The sequence below is a fragment of the Ambystoma mexicanum genome, chromosome 5q (assembly GCF_040938575.1).
Source record: "Ambystoma mexicanum isolate Mex_15411 chromosome 5q, UKY_AmexF1_1, whole genome shotgun sequence".
Taxonomy (NCBI): Eukaryota; Metazoa; Chordata; class Amphibia; order Caudata; family Ambystomatidae; genus Ambystoma; species Ambystoma mexicanum.
Window position 1 is genome coordinate 1,291,826,519 of NC_090933.1, and position 27,975 is coordinate 1,291,854,493.

The following is a 27,975-nucleotide window of genomic DNA, read 5'->3' on the forward strand; positions in this document are numbered from 1 at the left end:
GCCTCAGGACTTAGCGTGCTTTACAAATATAAAAATAAATAAAATAAATAAGTAGTGAAGTGTCACACCTAGGGAAGCATCTGTTATGGAGTAGTAACATGAGGCAGAAACATCAGAATAAGGAAACGATTTTGAAGTATGCTGTTCATACTGTGAGCCTGCCCCTTTTTTCCCAGGCTCGGCCTATGGGCCCGCTCACTGAGTGTGATTCCTCGCAATCCGCAACATGGGCTGGAGAACCCACAGAGTGGAGTGCAGACAGTAGCCTGAGAAAAAGCAGGTGCTTGGGAGAAGCAACAAAGCATAATCGCACAGCACAGAAGCAATCTCAGTGAGCATGTACTGTTTCCAAGATGGCAGACAAATGGAGAACACACAAGTCCTGAATCTATTGGGAAAGAGGAGAAGAAATGCATGGGGAAGATTAGGAACCACTAAGAAAAGATCAATCGCAACTGGCTAATGTAGAAACTGACCCATCCATTACAGAGAATATTGGAGCAATCAGTTAAAAAGAGGCTCTCACCACGTTGCTGTATTGGACAGTGTTTCAGAGGGTTGGTGAAACCAAATTTGTCCAAACCGTAAGAGATATTACACTTACGGGAGAGAATGGAGCAAGAAGCATGTTGTGGGCCTTGACCCAGAAGCTGGCAAGAGCGAGACACAACTGTTGGAGTTTATGGGCCTCATTACACGGAAGGCGGTAACCATGGCACTATTAGCGCCATGGTTGCCGCTGGTAATTTTCCGATCCCGCCTTGGTGAATGGCGGAATTACCACCCCATTTCAAGGTTGGCGGGGCTGTAATTCCCCATTCACCATTGGCCCTTCCCCATTCCCATTTGATCCCCATAGGGCTCAATGGGAATGGGGAAGGCGGCAATTACGGTACCACAAATTGCAGTGCCGTAATTGCCTCCAAGGTCCCTTTGCGGGTCCCGTCCTTAACGGCTGGTAAAACCAGCCTTTAAGGTAGGGATCAGCAAAGGGACCTCGTAGTAGGGCGGTAAGGGATTACTGGCACCAGTGCCCTTAGAGGTGAGAGAAATAACTTTTTATGAACCTGCTATAGGCTAGAGGCTAGAGTATGTCAGGTGCTGCAAACAAATTCTGAGAACCTCAGAAGAGCCTGCATCATCCTCTAGCCTAGGTAAGTGACTGTTGGCTTGGGGTGATAATTATTGCAGCCTGAGGAATTCTATCCAAGGAGTCCCTGAGGATAAACTGGGGGTTTGCATTTTCTTGTACGACTGTAGAGTCCAGGATGGTGACTCATCTTCTGAGCATATTTCCAAGGCCAGGAAAGAGTCATGCTGATGCACTTTAAATACCATAAGACCCAGAGGGACTCATGTTGAATGGGGGCGTAACGTTAATGGAAAACGTAAAAGCCTTGCGTAAAACCTTTACGCCTTCCATTAACTTTACCTCCCATTTTCAATCATTTGTAGGGTGGAGAGAAGGGGCAAAACGCAACTTTATTTTCCACCACATCCTTTCTCTCAGCCATACAAATCCCCAGCACTTGCACAGGAATGGATATTCATGCCGCACAAATGCTGGAGATCCCTATGGGGTCCGACTAGCTTTATTTAGCAGCATACAGCAGACGTACCCCATTTGAATCCATTGTAAATGCTGCTTGCCATGCTTGCATGGCAGGCAGAGATTACAATTGCAATTAAATGCTGTCTAACATGCTTGCATGTAGGATAGCGTATATTTTTAATTGTGAACACTTCTTATCATGCAGACACAATAAAAATTAAACTCTGCCCGATATACTTTCATTTCGGACAGGGTTTAATTGTAACTGTGAGCGCCGCCTACCATGCAAGCATGGCAAGTGGCGCTCACAATTAAAAGTGAATGTTGCATGACATGCAAGCAAACCAGCAGTGTTTACTCACTACGCACGGCTGAGTGAAAAAGTGCAGGACAAAAAGCCGGTGTGCACATGTATACGCCACATTTTGCCGTGCACTTTTACACTCTGCTTTGCAAATGATGAACAATTGGCAGCGAGGAGACGTTTATGTTGCAGTGCAAATGTAACTGCTCCCCCTGTCGCATTATGAATTAAATGAACATGAGCCCCTTTGGGGCTCATGTTCATGGTGGGGCGCAAACGTACGAAACATGCGTAAAAACGTTTCATAAGGCTTTTACACGTTTCTTGCGTCACGCTTTCACAAGTGTTTCTTACATCACCCCGCATTTTCATTAATTTGTATCGCGCGGAGCACAATTTGCATTTCCGCTGCCTCCCTTCCTCTCTGCCTTATAAATGCTCCAGCGTTTGCACCAGCAGGGATTTTCATACTGGCGCAAATGCTGGAGATCCCACTAGCATAAAGCAGGTAGGCCTGATAGGGATCCATTGTAAACGCTGCCTGCCATGCGCATCAGAAGGCTTTTATTTTCAGTTGTAAATGCTGCTTCTCCAGCATTGGATCTTTCATAGATTCAGATGCTTGAATATTCCCCGTCGTCAGACTGGGAATCCTCGGTGATAAATTTAATAATAAAATTTTTTTTGTTTTTTTTTTATTTTTTTTTAAAAATATACACACATTGCTACCTAGCAGTGCATGTACATAGCCCATTATGGCCTATGAGCCATTTCATTGTGTAGTCCCTCCACCTCACTTTGGTCCTTTATGGCCCCAGCCAATGAGGTGGCAGGGCTTAAGCTCCGCCCCCGGCAGCCATCTTTAGATTTTTCACCGCAGTCTAACAGACACAGGGAATCCTCAAGCTCTCGGAGCTTTTTCAAATTCTTTCTACTTTTGTGTGGAATATATTTGGTAAATATATTCCATTTTGTTCCCCTTCTCAGGGGCTTTGTTCCCAATTAACCTGGGAGACAAAACTTGTTCTTTTCCTCTCAAAATCGTCGACTGAACTTCTCTTCAGAACTGGAGGCACCTCAGGCTGTCAGGAAGCCTTCCCTGTTCAGGGACTGCACGAGGTGCAAAAAGAAATTGGTTTACAACAAAGACCCCCACGAGCATTGCATTTATTATCTGTACCCACATGACATTAAAAAATGCGAGATTTGTAGAACTTTTTCCACCAAGACCCTTCATGACAGGCATAGAAGACTCCTTTCTTACCTGGAATCCAGGGATCAATCTTCGGACGAAGAGTCTGTCAGAACAGCTCCTGTCCAATCCAGCACTCCATCTGAGAGACAAACTTCAAAGAGAAGGGCCTCTTCAGTGGAAAGGAGTTCCTCTCCCAAGTCCAAAAAGAGGAAGCTGGAATTGATACCCTTTCTGCCTCCAGTTGACTTACCAAGCCAGAAGAAGTCTGCAAAATCTGCCTCCAGAGGTAAGGAGGAGTTTGCAAAAAACGGGGGGGGGGGCAGTCGTCGGCGGGGAAACCGCCCACGAATGAAGGGAAAGGTAAAGGCCCGTCATCGGCCATACCGTCGACGAAACCAGCAACGACGACGACCACGCTTAAGACATCGTCGACAATAAGATCATCGTCATCGGACACGTCGACCGCGAAGCAATCGTCGACGAGCATACACCACTCGTCCACGAAGCATTCATCCATGACGCAGTCGTCCACGAAACGCATTCCACATTCGTCAACGAAGCTCTCGTCGACGGCAAACCCTCAGTCGTCGACGGCAAAATCTCAGTCATCGACGGCAAAGCCCTCGTCGACGGGAAAATCTCAGTCGTCGACGGCGAAGCCCTCGTCGACGGGAAAATCTCAGTCGCCGACGAAATCTCATACGGGATGCTTGTTGACGAAGAAGACAGCACCGCAAATTACGGAGGAATTGCGGCCTTCCACATTTGAAACTCCTGTCATTGAAAGCAATGTCATTGAGAAGAATACTGAAACTGAACCACTGGTACAGCAATTTTCACCTTTGGGTCACATGGCAGAACTTCCGGATGTAATTATTCAGGAAGAATTCTCTGATGCGGAAGTGATGGAAGAGTCCACCGGTCCCTTACCTAAACAATACAGCCCTCCTTGGCAACCGTCCACGGGAGAATCCGAATACCCTCATGACCCGATACTCATGTTATCCGTGCAGAGGATTGTAGAAGAATTTTACAGGCGGCAAAAGGAGAAGCAAATCCCGATTGATCCCATAGAATCAGGAATTATTCCTAGAGAGTCATCTCCGATTCCAGGCACATCTGGTTGTTCTCCTCACAGGAGTAGACCGCAAAAACGGATGGGATCACCGGAACCTGCTCGAAGACCAAGGAGCAGCACCCACAGTGCTTCACCTACAAGAGTCCCGTCGCCACAGTCATCGCGCAGACCGCGATCTCCGGATGTGGACCCCACTATGGTACCGTCCACCATCTCGGTATCAGACTGGCAGGAGGATCCTTTTAGAGAATTCTCGGAACCAGAAGAAGGAGAAATAACACAGGAGCCAGACGCATCCAGTGAGTGGGATGACTACGTAGTCGAGAAGCCAAGGAGGAGAGACTCGCCGGGCAAGGCCCCACCGTCGGATGATCTCGTCTCTTTCCACACCATTATAGGTAAAGCCGCAGAATTGTTTAAAATTCAGGTTTCTTCTGAGGAAAGGAAATCAGTGCTCTATGAGCACAGGGACAAACGAAGGAGGACAGTGACCACAATTCCTCTCCTCGATACCATCTGGGATTCCGGATCCAAGATCCTATCCACACCCTTATCGACTCCGGCGCTGGTGTCCAGGCCAGAAAAGAAATATAAAGCTCTGGATTAGGCACCTCTTTGTTTGAGAGGTCATACGAAACCAGACTCGGTTATCACAGTGGCGGCCAGAAAGAAACTCGCCAACCTCTCCTCACCGTTGTCGGCACCACCGGATAAGGACAGACGTAAACTGGAAGCCATGGGCAGGAAAGTATCATCTTCTGCATCGCTTACAATCAGAGCGGGCAATGCGCTGGCCATGACCGCAAGGTTCGATCGCGAGCTTTGGCTCCGCATGTCTAAATTGGCGAAACAATTACCACCAGAGCTCCAGGAGGAGGCAAAATCGATAATCGCGGATGGTGAAGCAACATCGGATCACATGATCGACGCAGCGGTTGATGTGGCCGAATCAGGCTTCAGGCAGATGGCGCACGGCACAGTGCTCAGAAGGCAAGCCTGGATGAAGGCTACTAACTTTAGACCTGAAGTCCAGGCGCAGATATTAGACATTCCGTTTGATGGACAAGATCTCTTCGGAAAGAAGATAGACGATCATTTGAAGGGAATCAAGACAGACACGGACACAGCCAGAGCCATCAGTTCTTTAAAGGACAAAAGTAAGGACCATCGGTCTTTTCGTCCCTTTAGAGGCTCATCTTCCAAGTTCAGAGGATACGGTCGTTCCGCGTATGGTTAAAAAGCACAAGGCGGCACGACAATAAATATCAGTCATCCAACAGATACGCCCATAGAGGCAGACGTGGCTCCGCCCAAGGGAAGTCACAAGGCAAGCAAAACTGACGACCAATGTTTTTCCCCTCTTCACCACACCCTGGTGGGGGGAAGGGTGAGCCAGTTATTCCAGCGCTGGCAATCAATTACATCGGACAAATGGGTGTTGCAGGTGATCCGAGAGGGTCACACCTTAGAATTTCTGGACCAACCTCCTTCCCTGCCTCCAACATCTCGCAGAGTGCATATGCAAAGACAGGTCATGTCCGAAGTGCAAAAACTGCTCCAGAAGGCAGCAGTAGAACCAGTTCCTTATTCTCAGAGGGGAAAAGGTTTCTACTCCCGATTCTTCCTCGTCAGAAAGAAAAACGGTCAATGGAGACCCATCTTGGACCTGAGGGCACTCAACAAATTTATCAAGCGCATAACATTCAAGATGGTAGCTTTACAAGGGGTGCTACCTTGGTTAAACAAGCACGACTTCTTAGCCACTTTAGACTTGGAGGACGCATACTTCCATATACCGATCCATCCAGCGCACAGGCAGTTCCTCAGGTTCACGGTGGGAGAGCTTCACTTTCAGTTTCGAGTGCTCCCGTTCGGGCTAAAATCGGCTCCGAGAGTTTTCACAAAATGCTTGGTGCCGGTAGCAGCAAGTCTCAGGAGGGCAGGAACGGACGTTTTTCCATACCTGGACGATTGGCTGATAAAGGCAAGTTCCGCTGCAAAGGCTCGCTCGGCAGTGTCGAGGACTGTCAACCTCCTAAAAGAGTTAGGTTTCTCCATAAACCAGACAAAGTCCTGCCCTATTCCCAGCAAGGTAGCTCTCTTCCTGGGAGCCGAACTCGATACCAGCATTCCCAGAGGGAGGCCATCGGCAGAAAGAATAGCAGCGATTCTACGCTCAACTTCGAACTTCCTACAGAAAGAGATAACATCCGTACGCTCTTACAAATCCCTATTGGGCATGATGTCATCATGCATATTCCTCATACCGAACTGCAGGCTTCGCATGAGACCTGTGCAGGAAGCTCTGGACCACCAATGGAAACAAGCTTTCGGAGGCTGGGAAGACATTGTCCAGATTCCATCGACGTTGCACAAGGCCCTTCGATGGTGGAATGTTCCGAGGAATCTTCTGCAGGGGATGCCGTTTCAAGCACCGACATCGACCCTTCTGCTGAGGACGGACGCTTCCTTATCAGGTTGGGGCGCTCATCGTGCGGACCTCCAAACCAAGGGCTCTTGGTCGACACAAGAGTCCCAGCTCCACATCAACGTGTTAGAGCTCAGGGCCGTAAGGTTGGCGCTGAAAGCCTTCCTACCGGTTATAGCTGGTCAAGTTCTTACAGTCCAGACAGACAACACGACCTCCATGCACTATACAAACAAGCAGGGAGGCACGAGGTCACAGATCCTGTCGCAAGAAGCCCAACAGCTTTGGGCATGGGCCTTGCACTACGGGGTGCAGATCAGGGCAGAGCATCTTCCAGGAGTGGACAATGTCCTAGCGGACAGGCTAAGCAGAGAATACTCAGCGTCCCACGAGTGGGAGCTGGACGAAAAAGAAACCCAACGGATATTTGCCTTATGGGGCCATCCGCAGATCGACCTTTTTGCCACCAGGAACAACAAAAAATGCAAGAGATTTGCTTCAAGATACCCGGAGCACCAATCACTGGGAGACGCGTTCTCAGTGAATTGGTCGGGGAAGTTCCTCTATGCCTTCCCACCCATTCCCCTCATGTCGAGGGTACTTCGCAGGGTAAAAGAACAGGATTGTTCTTTGATTCTAATTGCACCGGATTGGGCACGGCAAGTCTGGTACCCGACGCTGAGGCATCTATCCTGTCAACCCCCGATTCGTCTCAAGACGCATCAATATCTACTGACGCAACAGAACCGCAAGGTCCTCCACCACGACCCGAGGAGCCTGTCTCTCAAAGCATGGTTCCTGAGCAGCGCAAACTGATGCACCTAAAGTTACCATCGGAATGCTGGGATATCATCAGGGCCGCTAGAGCCCCGTCCACGCAAGTCACCTACACCAGGAAATGGACCAGGTTTTCCAAATGGTGCGAGACCTCTGCAATCGATCCCCTCACGGCCTCGGTTAATCAGATTCTGCCCTACTTGTTGCACCTGGCTAAGTCAGGGCTCTCACTGTCCTCTATCAAGGTCCATCTGTCAGCCATAGCGGCTTACACAGTAACCGCGGAGATGCAAGCCTTACTTTCCTTACCAGCGGTTAAAATCTTCCTGAAAGGACTGATGCGTACTTATCCGCCTACACCTACACCAGTTCCGGACTGGAGCCTCAACACCGTCTTAACAGCCCTCATGCAACCTCCCTTTGAACCCATACACAGATGCGAAATGAAATTCTTGTCCTGGAAGACATCTTTCCTGATAGCCATCACATCAGCCAGAAGGATCAGTGAGTTACAAGCTTTGTCTTCTGAACCCCCGTTTACTTTGTTCCAGAAGGACCGCGTCATCTTAAGGCCTCACCCGAAGTTCCTCCCCAAGGTACTTTCGGAGATGTCGTTCACTGAGCGCATTGTTTTACCAACCTTTTTCCAGAATCACGCTTCTGAAGCGGAAAGAACATTACATTCTCTAGACGTTGCTAGAGTGTTGAAGTTTTACTTGCAAAGAACCAAGGAGTTCCGCTCCTCAAACCGGCTATTCATTTCTTTCTCTGGCCGTACCAAGGGTCAGCATATATCTAAACAAAGTCTGGCACACTGGGTATCGTCCTGCATCACCCACTGCCATCAGTTGAAAGGCGACCCTTTACCTAGACCGCCGTCTGCGCACTCCACCAGAGGAAGGGCGGCGTCAACAGCATTCCACGCAGGGGTGGCATTGAAGGACATATGCAGAGCCGCCACGTGGAGCACTCTGCATACTTTCGCCAAACACTACTGCCTGACTGAAGATACCAACAAAGAAGCTGCAGTTGGACAGGCAGTGCTCCGCCATCTCTTTGTATAAGGTAGGACCAGCCTCCTTTCCCACCTTTCCCGAAGTATGTAACCGTTGTGTTGCTGCATGGTAAAGGTTTGATCAGAAATATGTTTTTTCTGTATTTATGCATATATATATATATATATAATGGTGGCATGTTTTAACTGCTTGGCATTCTATTCAAGCATCTGAATCTATGAAAGATCCAATGCTGGAGAAGTCTTAGTTACTTACCTGTAGCTGTATTTCTCCAGCATTGGTATCTTTCATAGATTCACATGCGCCCGCCCGCCCGCCTCCCCTGAGAGGCTGCTTCTATGCTAGGCATCCATCATACTGTAATCTCCACGGTTCAAAATCTAAAGATGGCTGCCGGGGGCGGAGCTTAAGCCCTGCCACCTCATTGGCTGGGGCCATAAAGGACCAAAGTGAGGTGGAGGGACTACACAATGAAATGGCTCATAGGCCATAATGGGCTATGTACATGCACTGCTAGGTAGCAATGTGTGTATATTTAAAAAATAAAAAAAAAAATAAAATGATTATTAAATTTATCACCGAGGATTCCCAGTCTAACGACGGGGAATATTCAAGCATGTGAATCTATGAAAGATACCAATGCTGGAGAAATACAGTTACAGGTAAGTAACTAAGACTTTTAGCATACACACTTGGTAAGCAGTGTTTACAAATGAAACTTGAATGCACTCCGACATGTGAGCATGGCAAACGGCGCTAACAATCAAAAATAAATGCTGTCTAGCATGCCAGGCAGGGTTTACTCACTTTGCACTGCATACTGCAAATGTGAAGGGCATGCTTGTACGCCGCCTTTTGCCCTTTACTTTTGCACCGCACAGTGCAAATGACCAACATTTGGCAGTGGCGACGTGGCTTATGTCAAAGTGTAAACATAAAGGGTCCCGGCCGTCAAATTACAGAGAACTCTAAAATTAGCCCCTGAGTAATCAATCTCAAAGATGCTGTCTGGGGTGTGAAAAACCTGAGATTGTATCTTTGACATAGGCAGTTTAACACTGTATTAGTAAAGTAGGTCTGCTTAGTTTGGACCTTTGCACAAGATTTATTTACTCTGCAGTACTGACACTGTTACTATAAAGCCTCTCCATTGTCTTTTAGTGGGCTCCCCGTAGCCATGTAGTAATTCCTGCAGGCCTTCTCCACAAGGAAAATAAAGGTGTTGAATTGATGCTTGTGTCTCGAGTGCAGTGTTGCATCCACCCGGTAACAGATATCACAACATTGTCAAAGAATGTAAAGCAGAAATGCTGCAGGAGCTGCTCATGGTGTGTCTAAGCATCACCTTCCAACGTTCAAACAAGTGGAAGGGAACATTGTTAAAGACACAATGGGCCTCATTCCGAGTCTGGCAGTAAAAATCTGATGTTACTGTGATGGCGGTCCTACCGGTTCGGCCACTGCTGGGCACCGGAAACAAGCTAGGATTACGCCTTGTTGCCCGCGCGCATCCCTTATCTGCGGAACCAATGCCTCCACCATCACGGTAACACCGGTGGAGACGGATGTACCGCCACCAATGTTGGCGGTACATCTGCCTTCACCGCTTGCATGCCGGATGTAGCGGCACCCCGGACACGGAGCTGAAACCACTGTAACCAGAAATAATGTGATCGTCGAAACCGGAAAGAGGCCGGCACCCATTACAAAAATCGCAACTCACTGCAATCTCACTGTGCTTGAAGCCATCCATCCTTACTGATTGCCCAAACACATCCAGGGACATGTCCTCCAGGATTCCCCAAAACCCGCCAGGGAAAGCCACACTTCGGTGAGGCTGAGCTGACAATGCTGGTTGACCACATCGTTGAAAATGCTGGGGAGCTATTCTCAGCAGACTAGCGCCACAGCACACAGCTCCGGCGGAAGGTAATCTGGGCGGAAGCAGCCCAGAAGGTGACTGCTGTGGGGGTGACAGCATGTAGTGTGAAAGACTGCCACAAGCGGTGGGATGACCTCTTGCTGAGTGTGCGCAACCTTCTGGCTGCACATCGCTGACACTGCACAGCTACAGGCGGCGGACCACCCTCACCCATCAAGCTGCTGCCCTGAAAGGAGAAGTGCAGCAGTGTGCTGCATTTGGAGGGTATTGAGGGAGTCGGTGCAGAAGAGGCAGGAGCTGGGACACCTGGCAAGGCTGGTGAGTAGACAAACTGCACAAAATAAAGCTCACACATGCACATCCTGCCCCCCAACACGTACCATCAATGCACATAAATGTCCATAGCACTGGCCCCATGACCTCGACCAGACCCAGCACTCCCATGCCCCCCCTAGTGAAATTAGCGCTAAGCAAGTCACATGCTCTGCCCCCATGATTGCTCCATACACAACCACATGAGAAGGCACCACACATGACTGTGTGAACCGAAACAAGGGTGCTGGTATGTAGACCGGCACACATGTGACAGGACCGGCAAACACATGATGATGCCCCCTTACAGAGGCTGCCAGGACTGCAGCACCATACAGGCCTGTCCGTGGCAGGTGCTGCGGTCCTGACATGCTGAGTTGCCATGGAAGCACCACCACCGTCAACAACATTGCCACTGCTCCTGCCTTACCACTTCCATGGGTCCGTATGGGACTCAATGGGAATGTGTATCAAGAACATCCTGCCGCCTGACTTCCTGGCCGCTGGACTTGGAATAGGCCAGTGGCTCTGTGAAGTCAGCATATCTACATTGTTAATTGCTCTGGCAGCAAGCCGCCGGTAGCAAGCTGCCGGGAAGCACTGGCATAGTTAACACCGGATCCATAATGAGGCACAGTGTCAGCTGCACACCAGCACACACGCCCATGCAGGGACACCCACCACAGCTGCATGTACAGCATGGCTACAGCATAGGCCACACACCCAGCCCCCCAACCCGCACATGAGAACACTGATGAACAACTCATAGCCAGACTCAACTGACAATAGAAGAAAACATAATCCATGAAGCCGACACTGTGCATCCTGGTCACGAGTACTCCATGTGCATGCACCGTGCTCCCACTGCCAGCACAGCACAACACTGGTACGCCCTCACCTGCACGTACACATGGGCACCCACCAATTGGCTAGTGCATGTCCCTGCCAGCCCTACCATGAAAACCCCACACACATCCTGGCCACGCAACCAGGTCACACATCGACTCCAGGCATAAACCCCCCCCCCCAACAACTCCTGCAACACGTGCCAAATACCTGCACACTGGCAGACCCGCATGGCACTACCAACAGCCCAACGTGGGTGTACATGTAAGCATGCCCAGCACAGTTGTGTCACATGTGCCATCTGCACAGTGCCTGCAGCTGAGTCTACGCAACACATGCATGAGTTAGACATACCGTGCAGCAGTGCATGCCCCCACAATGTGATATTGCACAATGACGATGTTGCATGTAAATGTACAATTGTCAGCCAAGCAGTTCCCTTACATCATGCCTTTCATTCATCCATAGGAACATCATCTGACGACGGTGGCCAACCACAGACATCAAGGGCCAGCGGACGTGTAATGGGCACATCACAACATCCATCAACCTCCACGGCAAGCACATCTGGCATTGTGGGAGTGACAACTGCCACCGTGCACCAGTGATACAAATCAGCCGTGGCGGCTGTGGAAGCAGTGGATATTTCACTAGGCCCTCAGGAACCGGCTTCAGCGGTCTAGACTACCCCAACATGGCTGCCACAGTTCTGTTTACAGGAACAAAGCAACGCACATATGCGTTGCAACCATGCTCGTTTCGAATGCTCACGCTCTGTAGTCTCGCATCCCTCCTTGCCTTTGGGTTTCCTGTGCCTTGCTGCCTTCCCGCTCAGCCGGTATCCTGCTTCAGTTTTGCTTCTCTTCGTTTCTGCCTCCTCTGACTTTGGTCTGCTTTCCGAGCTCCGCGGGCTGGCTTGACTCTCTCCTCGTTATCACGCTTCGCTACCTTCTGTGTTTCTTCTCTCCTGGCGGTCCCCCTGTGCTGTTCTGCTTCCTCTATGTCTGTGAAGATTTCTTTCTACTCAAAGCCTTCCTTGCCTATCTCCAGAACCTCGAGTCCATACTGGGTTCGAGCAGTGGTCGAAGTGTACGAAAAGAAGTAGTGGAACTATGTTCCCTACTGGCCTGCACCACTCCCCAAAGACTACATCGCCGCGCCCCCTCCCATGCACAATAAAAAACCCAAAACGCATGTGCCTGCTTTTTAAGGAAATGTCCTGTGCAGTGCACTGAAAGTGCAAGTTTCAACTTATTGCTACACTTTTATTTTTAAAAGAAAACGTTCCGGAACGGTTTCTTTTAAAAATAAAAGTATAGGAACAGTAAAACATAATTAAAAGAAGTAGAGGAGCACCGCTCCCGCCCACTTCGACCACTGGGTTCGAGGATTCCTTCTGCTGCATTTTGGGATTAATAGTTCTGCTCTGCCACTGCGCTTTCCCAGCATCCTACTGCTGTCTACAGTCTATGCTTCATTGTGGGTAATGGAATTCACCTCTGGATCAAGATTCTTCAGTTCACCTCAATAACTCTTGGATAATTACATCAGACCAGGGTTTTTTTTAGCCTTCTGGCTTGTTCCCAGATTTGGGGTCGACTCCCCAGAGTCCCCACTGCTGGTCAAGTCGCCATATCGGCAAAGTGACCTCCTTGGGAGCTTGCCCTTATCTCTTCCAAAAGAAGAGGAAGAGCCAGGAGACTGACGTTCAGCAAAGGAAGAAGAAAGAAGAGTCACCCGAGGAATCCACTGGAGACACAGGTGAGGAGACTGAGGGAGAGACCTCCTGTAGTGCAACTGAGAAAGTTTCAGAATCTGAGAGTTTGCAATGCCCTAGGATTGTTATGGCAAGCGTGGAGCAGTACCAAGAATTGGTAGCTGCCCTTCAGGGCCTCACAGTGGAAGTACAGAATCTGAAGGCTGAGAATGCTGCACTATGCCAACAGGCCAACTTCAGAGAGGATCTGAGAGGAGACCTCTCTCCCTTGCCCTTACCATGTGGTAAATATGATGGGAACCCCAGAAGACTAAAACAATTCCTTGATGCCTGTCTAGTGTATTATACCTTTCGCCCACAATCATACGAGTCGGACAGAGCCCGGGTTGGTTTTCTCGTGTCAAATCTGGTAGGAAACATCCTGGCGTGGGCCACCGCTCTCGTCACAAATGCAGATCCGGCGTTAGGAGACTATACCCTCTTTGTACAAATGTTCAGGAACCGGTTTGAGAGGGCTGAGGTCCAGTATTCCTCTTATGAGAGGTTGCTTGATATACGCCAAGGGACCTCGGTTGTACAGACATACATGTCTGCCTTCCAGAGGGTGGCTTCAGAGGCAGGATGGCCTGATACTGCGCAACAGACCCTGTTTCGTCTGGGATTACAAGACAAGATCAAGGGCGAACTTGCTTGCATTGCCCGTCCTGCCACGTTCCAGGAATTGGTGACGCTGTCCCTACAGATAGAGTTCCGATTAACAGAACGCAAGATGGAAAAGAGACGTATCGGAACAGGTCTTCACTCGTCTCCTCTTGTTTCTACCTCATCTGAGAGATTGTGGACTGAGGAACCTATGCAGATCGGAGCGGCCTGAGGACCCCTTACACCTACCGAACATGAGCGATGGAAGGACCTTGGGTTGTGCATGTATTGTGGATCTGATAAGCATCTTTTGAGGAACTGTCCCGAGGTGCCTCCAAGGCGTCAGGGAAACGACCGACCCCAACCTTGAATAGGGACAAGGAAGGGGTAAGACACCACCATCCCTGCAATACAACCCGGCTTCTGGAATCAGAAGTTGATAACCGTCTGATGGTGTTTAACGTCCTTCTTCAAGTAAAATGAGATCTTAGCATTCAAGCACTGGCCATGCTGGACTGCGGTGCTGCGGGCTGTTTCATGGACGATACCTGGGCCAAGGAACACCACATCCCACGTCAAGACAAACCAAACCTGATACCAGAAGAAGGTGTGGATGGCACACCTCTGAAATCAGGGCCCATCCTACAGGAGACCTTAAGAATACAGGTATCCGTGATGACAAACCACGAACACCTAACCTTAGATCTGATCCGTGCTGCACACTTCCCTATTATCCTGGGGGTACCCTGGCTTCGCCGGCACAATCCAGATATCGACTCGGTGTCTAACATAGTCAAATTGCAATCCCAGTACTGTCTCATCTATTGTTTGCATCAGAGTGAGGAAGAACCTTGTGCTGAGAAGGCAGTGGCTCTCCAGACCACCGTGGTAAACTCAGTCCCGCCACAGTGTCAAGAATACCAGGAGGTCTTTGAAGATGTTTTACCCATTACAGGCGTTACCGTGACTACGGTTGCTAACCACACTAGCAGCTCCAGCCGCGCACCGAGAACAAGAATGAGACAGACCTCCGGTTCCCGTAACCTAAAAAGCAAGCTATTACGATCGTTGTGAACCGCAAAAGGGAAAAGTACTTAAAAACCGGCTCAGACTGTGAACTATCCAGCAAAAAGATACAACCCGAATTTACGGGTTGGTCCAGATGAGACTAGCAGCATCGCTCTGAATACAAACACCCACAGTATCTGAGTGCCCTGCAATGCTGAAGCAGGGCCAATAATCCTCCACTGAGAGGCACTAGGAAGGATACATTGCAATCCTACTTTTCAGCAATTACGCTTGACCTCGCCCTTACGCTTGACCTCGCCCTCTCAACACACCAATACAGAACAAGGAAATGAAGACATTTCTCGCTGGCTCCTTCACACAGATCCCAGCGTAGTCTAAACGCTTGCACATGAACCAGGGTTTCTCTCCTGACGAATGTTCCGTATTTAACAAATCTTTTGTGAACAGAAATATGTTGAGAAAATGTATTGTCTATGTTGAAGACAGTGGGGGTCATTCCGAGGTTGGAGGTAAGGGATAAACGATGCCGGTATTACCGGCATTGCTTACTGCTAGGGGCTATTCCGACCAGCCAAACCGCTATTAGCGGCATCGTAAATTACGGTTCCTCTAATAGCGGAATGGGCACGGGCACGCGGGCCATCATACCGGCAATAGCGGCGTGCCGTAAACTGGAGGAGATCACAAGTGAAGCAGACATGCAAATACCGGCATCATGAAGGCGTTAAAAGTGGTTTCCGGCATGCCGTAAATACCGGCATCTCGGACCAACCGTAAAATGCCATGTGCAGTGTTCCCAACTGCCACAGGTGCACACCATCAGCACAGGTAGAGGCAATGGAGTCTGGGCCTGACCAAAAGGAGCACACCCACACACCACACCCCTTTCCACACCAAGATCAATCCAACAGTAGCATCAACACTTCAGCTGGAGGACATGCATGCATTGCAACACCAGCAACAACACCAACACCAACAGCAGGCACCACAGAGGAGACGCAGCAGGAGAAGGAGGGTGAGACCGGCCCAGCATGCCCCACCAGTGCAGCCAGCGTAACCATGCATGCAGCCCCCAATCCCGAACATCAGAGCCAGTCCCTCCAACCCAACCCTGCAGCACAACCACACCCTGTACCGTCTAGACCGGGACACCATCAACACCATTGTGGACATGATACACGATTGTCAGCCTCATTGGAATACGCAAAGCCATTCCCCCTCTACTGAAGGTAGTGTCGGTTCTCCACTTCCTTTCCACAGCCACCTACCAGCACACAGTGTGGTACATGCATGGCATATCACCACCCTCATTCACTTGCATCCTGAAGCAAGTGCTGGATGCCCTCCTCAAGCATACAAAAGAATACATATCCCTACCACGGACTCCAGAGGAGATTCTTGAATCAAAAGGTGGCCTCCATGCCATGGAGGTGGTTTACCGCAATCGCAAACTATACCACTCCAAACAGGTGCAGATGGAAGGCGACGCAAGCAAGATCATCACCCATTGTTGTGCCTGATATCCCGGATCAACCAAGGGAATGCTGCATGTCACCATGGAAAATATCAGCACAGAATGCCTAACATAGCAGACCCTACTGCCAACGCTCCCCATCTGGAAATCCTACAGAACACAACACATCACTTCATTTACACAAACACAGCTGTATGCGTACACAATGCATGAGCTACAATACGGCAGAGCACACCGTGTATCATCTTGGAGATGCAACCCACACCATCATCCCATGGCACAGGACTCATTGAGGGCCTAAAAATGGCATACATACAACCAGGGACATGTGCATGTGACCAACGATAAGCTGCCAACATGTGTGACTAGTACAACTGTCCATCATCAATCGACTGACATATAGGTTTGAAGGCCTCCCATGCAGGTGACAGTGGCTATCCCTTGATGCCGTGGCTCATCACCCCTATCCGAAACACACAGAACAGGCGTGAGGAGGACTACAATCGATCCCACACCATTACCCGTGTGGTCATTGACCAGACCTTGGCCTGTTGAAGTCATGGTTCTGCTGCCTTAGGCCGTCAGGTGGGGCACTCCTCTACAGGCATGAGGTGGTGGCCAAGACCATCATGGCATGTGCTATGCTGCACAACATGTTATTCCTACGCAACATGCTCCTGACATTGAACTTCTACCACCTGGTGGGGATGAAGAAGTGGCTGCACATCATTGCGGTGCCAATGCACAGGAGGGACGTGCTGTGCGTCAGTCAGTGATTGCACAATATTACTGACAGACATGGCTGCAGAGGGTGACATGATATGCTGACAGAGGCCATTGGGTGTGTGGGTACATGCACACTATGCTCTGTATATGAATACAAGTCACATGTGCAATGATGAATGTCCACTCAGGTCTTGCTTTTCACACAATGGGTGTATTAAATGTAACACTGATAACGAAAGTGCAAAAACCCTCCACCACCCTCACCCCCTTCCACCTCTCCCCACAACTCCCCCACACACCCTCACCCCCTCTCTCCTCACCCCACAACTCCCCACACACCCTCCCCACCCTCCCCCTCTCCCCACAACTCCCCCACACATGTCCCATCAAGTATCCAATACCTACATGAGGCTGCCCTATCAATTTGCACTCCCTGAACCAGGTGGCGGCATGTCTTGCCGGCGCAGGGTACGTGCTGACCTGCGGGATCGGGATGGTCTGGGTCAAGCTAGATGATGACGGTGTGGCCGCCTGCTGGGATTAGGTAGCCGGATGCCCTGCCTCCATGGCATCAGCTATGCGGCCTAGTACCTGGCGGAGGGCGGAGACCTCCTCGCAGTGGCTGCTGGTGTTATCAGCAAATATTTTGGACATGAAGGCGTTGTTCTCGAGTGATGGACCTGCCTAGAGAGGCGATGTTCTCCCGCCACTCCTGTCTAGCCAGAGCGTTGTCCTCAACAAACTGCTGCACAAGGGCAATCAGCTGTTCTGACCGATGCGGCCCTGTGGGTGTACCTGTGGAGGTTGATGGTCCCTGGCTTTCCTGCTCAGCCTGCTCAGCCTCAATACTCGGCAATATGGAACTAAAGTGCCCTTCCATTTGCTCCTGCCCAGACTGCTCCGGAGTGGTGGCGTGGTCAGTTTCGAGGAATGATATTTGGGGGGATGCCGGTGGACTGGGTATGCGGACCACTTCTGATACATCGTCCTCAACGGGCACCCAAATGTCATTCTGTGGGTCCTCCACAGCCTGGGGTGCTGTGGCTGCCGCCTCCCCAGCCAAACTGGACTCCTCAGACGGTGGTGCCTCGCCTGATTCCTCAGGATGGCCAATGGGTGGTGGTGCTTCGGCCTCTACGGCCTTTGGGGGCACCGTTGTACTGCCAACCTGGGGTGTCTTGCCTGGTGGTGCACGGCGGCCCCTGGGTTGTCCCTTCGAGGCCGAAGGACGGTTGGCATCATCCCGGGAACTCTTCCGGGGTGTGGTCTTTGCGGGGGTTGTGTCCTGCCCATCGCTGTCATGGTCAGAGCCTGTGGAGGTCAAAGAGAGGGACGGCATAAGTGATGTTTTGATAGGCATCATACATACATTTGGACAATTGATCATCCACACAATCGAGGGTAATAGGCGTTTGAGTTGGGATGAGCATGTCGTTTGATACATGGGTCGGTTATGCAGGCATACATCGGCGTCACTCATGTTGGCCAAGAGCTATGCTATCTGACATGCCTTTTTGTTGGGGCCTGCATGCTGTGTGCCTCATGGCATTTACATCTTTGTGTGGTATGTGTCAGGTACGGCAGGTGTCTGTGATGCGTCCGCCTACTTTGCTGGGAGAGTGTGTGTGTTGGACCATGGCTTGACTCTTTGGACTGACATATTGGTTGACATTCATCAGACTCAGCATTGCAGTGTTTTCTTAGGACACTCACCTCCATCGGCCGATGTTGTGGCGCCACACTCCATCTCGCCAACACCTTCTATTCCGATCATGCTGGCGCAGATGTCCTCCCATGGGGTCAGCTTGATGGGTGAGCTGGGTCCTCCTCCTGTTGCCATTGCCTGGCTCCTGTTGACTGAGAGAATATTTCTCGCTCTGAGTCGCAAGTCGTCCCAGCGCTTACGGCAGTCTTTGGTGGTTCGTGAGGTGTTTCCCACAGCACTGACTTTCTGTGCCACAAGTGCCCAGATCTCCTTTTTTTTTAATATGGCCTCCCTCTTCATGCTGTTTGCAAAGACAATACCAGCATGCTCCTGCAGTGTCCGGGCTAGCATCTCCAACTCATCCTCGTTGAATCTCTCCTTGCGCAGGCAGGCAGCTCCCTTCTTAAGGGCCTTGGGCATAGTGGTGTGTTTGGAGATTGTTTTCTGAAAAACAGCAGAGTCCCACTCGTCCTGTGTGGTGAGGATGGCAATGGATTGTGTTTTTAAAGATGGCCGCCATGCTCCTTCCCTTTCCTGTGCGATGACGCTACTTCCGGTTCCGCTTATTAGCGGTGACCGTTATTAGTGGTCACCGCTAATAACGGTCACCGCTAATGCCGCGTTGGGCCATGCCGGTAGTGCTATCTGCGCTATGCATGATGCCGCTAAGGGCATTTTTCGTGCCTTTAACGGCATGGCGGTAATGCCCTTACCGGCATGACGCAAAGCTCGTGCCTGCGAAGTCGTAATAGTCCTATATTAGCAGACTAATGACTGCACGGACACGCTATTTACGCCATGCTGGTAAGGACCGTTACTTACCTCCAACCTCGGAATGAGGCCCAGTGTTTAACCTGATGCAAACAACTAAAAAAGTGTATGCTATAACACTATGTGATTTCAATATGTTGGAAACCTAGGATACAACTTAATGGCCAAATGATACTGTTTAGTTACCCTGGCCACCGTTGTGGCAGTTTGGAAATGTGTTTTTACCAAGATGAAACCAATTGAAGTGTTGGTCTCTCAATACTTTTAGAAAATTCTCTTGTATGATGTGCAATGTTATAATTTCTAATGATAAATGTACTTTTAACTACTGAAAGCAAACTCCACTTTCCGTCATTCCTAACCTTACAGACCCGTCTCTACCTCCTTGATTGTTTCATAGTTTACCCCCACCCGGGACTAGGTAGAGACATTACCCAGACATTTGTTTAATGAGTGCACACCCGGGGTTCCTTCCCTTATCTGAAGTTACCCAGAAGGCTACCACCTCACTGGAAAGAGGACTGTTCCATCGATCTCCTTCCCGAGGCGACATTATCCTTTGGAAGGATGTATCCCCTATCACTGCCTGAGAGGACAGCTCAAGGTACTGGATACCTCGAGGGAAACCTTAAGAATGGCTTGATCCGTCAATCCACCTCCTCGGCAGGCAAGACTCTCTTTTTCATCCCTAAGAATTGAACCACTGAGCTAAGACCATGTATTGACTACCGCAATCTCAATAACATTACCATATGAGACAGGCTCATTAATGACATCCTAGAGGCGGTAAAAGGGGCTACTGTCTTTGATAAGCTGGATTTACACAGAGCCTATCATCTCCTACGTATTAAGGCTGGGGATGAATGGAAGACAGCCTTTCGGACACTGTTAGGCCATTACGAATACCAGGTGATGCTGTTTGGTCTGGTGAATGCTCCTGCTCAATTCCAATGGTTCATGGACAACATCTTTGCCGATCTACTATATTCATTGGTAGTGGTCTATCTGGACGACATCCTGGTCTTCTCAACAAATCTTCACGAACATAGGCGCCATGTCTCAGAAGTCCTGCATCGTCTGAGCCAAAACCAGCTACTAGCCAAGTCAGAGAAGTGTACATTTGAGGCCTCCACAGTATCATACTTGGGTTTCATTCTTTCAGCCAATGGGGTCCAGATGGATCCGAACAAGGTCAAGACGATCCTAGCGATCCTACAGTGGCCTGTTCCGAAATCAGTCAAGGGCATACAGAGATTTCTGGGGCTAGCACATTTTTATAGGAAATGTATTCCAAGGTTCTCAAAGACTGTCTTACCAATAACCTCTCTACTTAAAAGGGTACGGTTTGTTTGGGATCAAACAGCGGAAGAAGTCTTCCAAAGACTCAAGAGGTCTTTCATCTTTGCCCCTATACTAAGGCAGCCAGACCAGTCTGTCCCCTTTATTGTGGAAACAGACACCTCAGGAGGTGCTTTGGGGGCTGCGCTTCTACATAGGGAGGAGCATGGTCTGGAACACCCTATCGCCTACTCTTAAAGAACCCTTAATCCCAGCGAACAAAATTATTCTGTTTTGGAAAAGGGACTTGCAATTCGCCAAGCTTGCGAGGAGTGGAGACACTTACTCCAGGGAGCATCTCATCCTTTTCAAGTGCGCACAGACCATCACAACCTTAAGGTTTTACAGAAGATGGAGTGCGCCAATGCCAGGCATGCACGGTGGGCCTACTACTTCTCTCACTTCGACTTTGAGATTACTTACTTACCTGGTCGTGAAAACGTCCTGGCAGACGCACTTTCCTGCAGCTTTGGCGAAGAATCATGGCAATACACTGGTCATGAGAAGGTCTTAGCGGGAAAAGTTTCATCAGGGTGGTGGACACCTTTATCCAACAAGTCAAGCAAGCTCTAGTAGCCCACACTGCCAGTAACAACCTTCCCCTGCAGATCAAGGATGGCCTGCTGTTCCGGAAGACAGCCCTGTATCTACCAAAGCAACCACTACAGTCTCAGGACATGTCATGGTGCCACGACCTTCCAATGGCTGGCCATAAAGGCCAAGCCGCCACCCTGGAACTGACAACTCGCCATTTTTGGTGGCCTACATTAACTAAGGACGTCGGGGAATACGTTGCTACCTGTCCTAGTTGTGCTCAGAATAAGTATTCCACTGCTAAACCTTTGGGTCTCTTACAGCAGGAACCACCACCATCAAGGTTTGGCAACACATCTCTACTGATTTTAGCGTTGACCTCCCTCTTTCACAAGGTTATACTGTCATTATGGTGACGGTAGACACCTTTAGCAAACTTGCCCATTTCTCTCCACTCAAGGGTCTTCTGAATGCTTCTCACTCTGCTGAGGTATTCCTCAGGGACATAGCTAGATGACATGGACTTCCGTTCACCATACTCTCGGACAGAGGCTCTCAATTCACCTCCAAATTCTGGACTACACTCTGTAGGCATCTGAACATACATAGGGCTCTCTCCTCAGGATACCACCCAGAAAGCAACGGGCAGACAGAAAGATTAAATGTCACATTGGAGCAATATCTCAGGTGTTTTTGTAACCATGAACAAAACAACTGGGCTGGTCTCGTTCCAATAGCCGAATTTGCCTACACTAATGCCAAACACCCATCTATAGGGATGTCCCCTTTCTATTGTACTTATGGCTAACACCCAGGTCATCTTCCTACACAAGGACTGCCTACATCAAGTGTGCCCACAGTGGATTAATTCATAGGGATTCTGAGGGACACACACAGGGTGGCATCAAGGAACCTTCAGGACAGCAGACAAGACTTTAACAGATGGGCTGGCAAGGGTAGGCGATCCAACCCATCATGGGAGAAAGGCACTAAGGTCTGGCTTTCCACAAAGTTTCTTCCCCGGTGGGTCCATACAGGGAAGTTCTCTCCTCGTTTTATCGGCCCATACATAAATGAAGAAAGAATCAACCCAGTGGCCTTCCGCTTACGACTCCCTCCCCGACTGAATAAAGTGCATCCTGTGTTCCATACGTCCCTCCTCAAGGCGTACCTGCCCGATCCTTATTTAAGGACAATAAGAAGACTCAAGGGTAACTCTGACGAATCTACCAATGAGTACAAGGTATCCCGTTTAATTGATTCTCGGTACAGGAAGGGTGGTTTACAATATCTAGTCCACTGGAAAGGCTACCCTGCTTCTGAAAGAACCTGGGAACCAGTAAGCAATATAAAGGCCCCCAGACTGATCAGTCTATTTCCCAGGTACAACCCGGGAAAGGCGGGGGGGGGGTGGGAGTTCCCCGAGGGGTTATACTGTCACGAATCAGCCGTGGCGGCTGTGGAAGCAGTGGAGATTTCACTAGGCACTCGGGAACCGGCTTCATCGGTCTAGACTACCCCAAACATGGCCGCCGCAGTGCTTTTTACCAGAACAAAGCAACGCACAGATGCGTTGCAACTCTGCTCGTTTCGAGTGCTAATGCTCCATAATCTCGCATCCCTCCGTGCCTTGCTGCCTTCCGGCTCCGCCGGTATCCTGCTTCAGTTTTGCTTACTGGGAGCCTCCCATCTTTTATGGTGATAACAATCTGCCTTCTGCACCCGCAGCGCCCAAGAGGACAGACACTGCTTTGCGCTGCAGGCCCAGTAGGCAGTGTGGTCAGTGGAGCACCAGCTACTTTCTCATCAGTGTACATATCACCATTGCGTACTGTGGCACTCCATGGTTAGGGGGACTTTCAATTTACCGGCATCTGGATTCCTGCCACACAGTAACCTCTAATGGGCCTCAAGCATCGGTCAGCTGGTGCATGTAAGGTGTGTGGTGTCCGGCACAACTCCATCAGGGGATAGCTTGAGCTTCACGCAGGCCTACGGATGTGGCCCATGTGCGTTTTGGCGTTGATGTCTCTCATATATTAATGCACTATTCCACTGCCACTGCATTGTTCTTTCATGTTGTGTGTTTTGACTGCTTCAACATGCTACTCAACATCTCCAGACTGCTCATAGTTCATATTGAGGTGGGTGTATACCCGGGAATGAGTACTTGGTGGTTGCTGACCAAATGTGTAGGCATGTGTACTGAATACTGTTATGGGGTTCAATAATGATGGTATGTAGGTTTGCATGATTTGACTTGTCTGGGAAGCAGGCGGTGGGGGATTTGCACAGTCTTTTAGCAGACACATGTGTGGATTGTCTGATGCATTGAGGTACATGTGGTAGTTTAGTGTTGCCTCATTTGGCTTATCATTGATATGTATTGGGTGTGATCCATCTGCCCGTTTGGTACATGTGTCCCATGAATTCTGAATAAGGGATTCAATGTATTAGTGTTAGGTCGCATTTGCCACATGCTCTTCTGACTGTGCTTCAACCCCCCCGCACCGCGGACAGAGGTCATGCATTGGTCATTCTACTCATCCAACAGCAAGATGCACTCTGGTGAGTGCCTATTTACCCCCTCCCACTACACAGAAGTCATGCATTGGTCATTTTACTCACCCAACAGCCAGGTGCGCTCTCTGATGTGCCGTGCCATGTACCCTGGCAACGTGGAGTTCCGCAAGACCAGTGAGTCGTGTGTGGATCCCAGAAACTGTGCACAGCAATGGGTGATGAGGTGTTGAGCATCACATACACTGCCTCAATGGCATGTCTTGCCACCAACTCCACATGGTTGCAATCTAAAGCACCAATGCAATTGGGCATGCCTGCAAGGGCATGGAAGGCCACTTTGGTGGCATTAACTGGGGTTCGGGGTAGGGCGATGTGGTCTGCCACATGGCGCAGCAGTGCATCCAGTACCTGGAACAAGACCCTTGTAATACAGGGTTGTGACAGCCTGTGTAGTTCACCCACGGTGTGCTGGTATGTGTCGGTTGCAAGGACGTTGTCAAGCCACTCACCTGGGGTCCTGGGCGCCCCCCATCGTGGCAGATTTATCCGTTGTTTCATTTGGGGGGGGGGGCACGGTCATCTGCAGCCCCCGTTGCTTCCGGGCTCCCCGTTCACGTGGGTTTGCATATGCGCGGGCGGCCGTGTTCCACCTTCCGCGCATGCGCTGTCCACTTAGCACTCGGGGCAACGCGGGCTTGCGTTGCAGGCCTTGTTTTGGGCGCATCAACACCCTTGGATAGCACAGCTTGCGTTCCAAGCCTCCCAGTGCTGGATGCCCTTCATTAGGGCCCTGATCACGGGAAAAAAACGCATCTCAACGTGGTTGTTTCCTCATTGCGTCCTCGCCAGATTTGTTCCTTGAAATTGCCTTCTGCCCTGCTCCTTGTTCCTGACCCTTCATCATTGTTGCCTTGTCCCTTGGTCCCTCGCCTCCTGGCTCTTGGGTTCTCCTTCCTCTTGTTGCTGTTCCCTGCTGCCCTTGGGCTCCCTGATGTCTCTCCTTCCTGGGTTCCTGGGTCCTCGGGGTGGGTCCTTCTCGGGCTCTTGGTTTTCTAGCCCTCAGGGGTTCCTGTTGTTTCCACCGAGGTTGGCTTCCTTTTCCTGGGTCCTGATTTGTTTGTCCAACCTGTTCATAACCCATCTTGGGTTGTGGTGCCTGACCCCCAGCCTCTGCTTGGGTACTCTGCCACTGTGGGACTTCTCCTGCTACCGCCATCTGCTTCACATCCTCCTGAGATTTCCAGAGTACTGGACCCCACAGTCTACAGAGTTCAAGTCTTCACTTCTCTGTCAGTGCTTGCACTGTCCTGATGCCACGTTAATCAGGGTACTGGACTGGTTTCTCGCGTCACCCTTTCTTCATAGAATCTTTGGATAGCCTGGCTACCTCACTGCGACAGTCATCTGGAAGTTCAGGTACTCAGCATCCCTGTGGCGCTTTCCTTAACAGACGTGCAGTACAGACACTACTTTCAGCAAGGGGGGGATTGCAGTCTGTATGTTTATCATGCTGCTGATGTCGTCATTAATGAGGGTGACTATTGATATTATGGACTCCCTGTCAAGCCGGTACAAGGTGTGGATTTGGCTTGGGGTCAGGTTCCAGGGCGAAACTCTGATGCAGGGTATTGGTGGCTGCCTGCGGGGTGCTACCTGCTGAACATTGAACATTGATGCTAGGCATGGCCAACTGGTTCCTCATTCGCCTACTGCGCCACCTCCTCTGCCTCTCAGGTCCTTGCAGGTTCCCCAGTCCAATTGCTGCTACAGCGACTGCCAGCCTGGTTGTGTTGGGAGGTGGGTTGGGTGGGGGTGTGCTCCTTTTGTACATTCCCAGTGGTCAATGGTGTGCAGCTGTGCTAATTATGTATGCCTGTGGCCTGTTTACCAGCATGGTTGTGTTAGGAGGTGGCCTGGGTGTGGGTGTGGTCCTTTTCTGCATTCACAGTGGTCAATGGTGTGCAGCTGTGCTAATTATGTATGCCTGTGGCCTGTTTACCAGCATGGTTGTGTTAGGAGGTGGCCTGGGTGTGGGTGTGGTCCTTTTCTGCATTCACAGTGGTCAATGGTGTACATCTATGCTGGTTTGGTACCGCTGGGGCCTATTGCTGCTTACCTGGCACTGTTTAACGCCTGGTCCGCGGTGCCGGTATTAGAGGTGTGGTGGTCACAGTGCCACCGCCATTTTTATGGCGGTGTTTCCGTGTAGGCAGAATTCTAAACGCCTGGTCCGCCGTGCTAGTAATTCAGGGACGTCTGGCAACTCTTTCCGCCATTTACGGCCACGGTGCTACCGGGTTTAGTAGCACCGTGGGTGTCACTTTGCGGTGACAGTGTTTCCGCACTTGTGACTCTGAATGTTCCGGTCCGGAAAATGCTGGTAGGGTGCTACTGGCACCACTATTTCCAGAACGGCATACTTTTAATGAGTCCCAATGTCCTAAATAAGCTGGTTGTCCATCATGAGATGATCATAAGTATTTAGAATGGGAGGCTTATATATAGCATTGGTGCCATTCAACAAATATTCAAGGAACCTTCCAGAAAATATAGTCCCAAAGAGGGTGATTTCCTAAATTTTCCCTTTTTATTTTCTATAGACAAATGGTTTTCTGGAAAGCTGGACCCACTTCTTCGAGAGGCTCAGGCATGTGATCCTGAAAGCACAAATGTGGTGGGCATTAGTCCAGCATATTTTTCAATCTTCCCTAAAGTATCAAAACATCTAATTAGCTTCATCTGGTTCCGCCCGGTACAATCCACATACCGACAGAGCTGTTCTGGGCCTCTCCATTGGCTACCTGGTTCTTTGTCAGCAAACCTCTTCCATATAGGGGTGATCAGTTTAGCCAACGAAAGAGAGCCATTGTGGTTGATTTCCAGAGGAAAAACATTTTGAGGGGTCGTCAATGCAGCCAACAGACTTTGAAAGGTCTGCTGAGTCGCGTGTTTCAGAAGGGAAATATTGTAGCTCCCTTAGGAGCACCACAATCCCACTGAGAGCAAAGAGTGTACCCGCTGGGCGCAGTGTCACACAAACATGTAAAGAAAATGTATGTTTGGCTGCAGCTATCCACGTGCCACCTGGTGGGTCCCCCATAGCCCAACATCTGGTGTCTGGGCTTCATCTGGATCTAAGCCCCAGGAAGCAGTTCACAGACTAGGCTTGCAGCCAGGCCCAGTGCCCATTCTGAGTCTTGGGATGGCCTGTGGATTCGGTACAGCCATTTCGAGAAATACAGTGGCCACTGGCCACTACGGGAGGATTGGGGAGCCCTGTCAGAAGGCCATCAGTGAGGACAACTGACTGTGAACATGGGCCATGGCCAGTGGCCACTTCAGGGGGTTATAGGCTACTAGCTGTAGCCTGTGGCCAGTACATTTCATTTAGGGCAGTATGGGGCATGTCTGAATGCAGGCCGAATGAATGACCAATGGGCTTATCAGGTGGCTTGGCCCCGGTCCAGCGATCTACTGGGCATGGCCCGGCTATTGGGTGGCTCATGGCTTCACAGGGCATGGCTGTCTGGGGCGCAGGAGTATCCGGGGGGGGTCTAGAAGGTTGCAGGACATTCATGCTGGGTACTTTATAGATAAAATACTGTACATCATAAAACAAATTGAAATTAAGTGAAAATACTTTAGTTAAATAGACATTAAGGTTAATTGACCGTTGCAAAAACATTAGAATTCAGTGAAAAACGTGCTTCAGCAAGTGTGATAAAATTGACTGACCGCTCCAAGAGAAAATAAATAGAGGGAAAGGTTAATGCTAAAGCCCATCACAGTTTGTGGTGACACACAAAATTATCTGGAACAAGTTTGTGTTTTTTGTAGCATGGATAAAGAGTAGTGCTGAGTCAGGATGTGACCCTGGGTCTTGTGCCATGACTTTTAAGCCTCTGATTGGTTAATTTAAATAGGAACATGCCAGAAGCTGTCACCAAAGAAAGTTCTGCAACATCAGAGCTGTTCATTGAATGCGTGTGTTGATGAAGTCTTATAATGTACAAATAAAACCCATGCCGGAGAAGTTGCTGGCTCAGACAGACGTCGGATTCATGGTCAAACGTGCGGTCCTTTCTTGAGTGTTCTTCTTGATCATGTTTTTTTTGAGACAGTGGGC

At 49.9% G+C, this 27,975-nt stretch overlaps 1 protein-coding gene across 3 annotated transcripts in view; it reads left to right on the top strand.

The window, feature by feature from the left end:
* IQANK1 (IQ motif and ankyrin repeat containing 1) overlaps positions 1–27,975 on the top strand; it is a 1,215,835-nt gene that overhangs the window by 452,646 nt on the left and 735,214 nt on the right. The gene's annotated exons all lie outside the window — the stretch shown is intronic.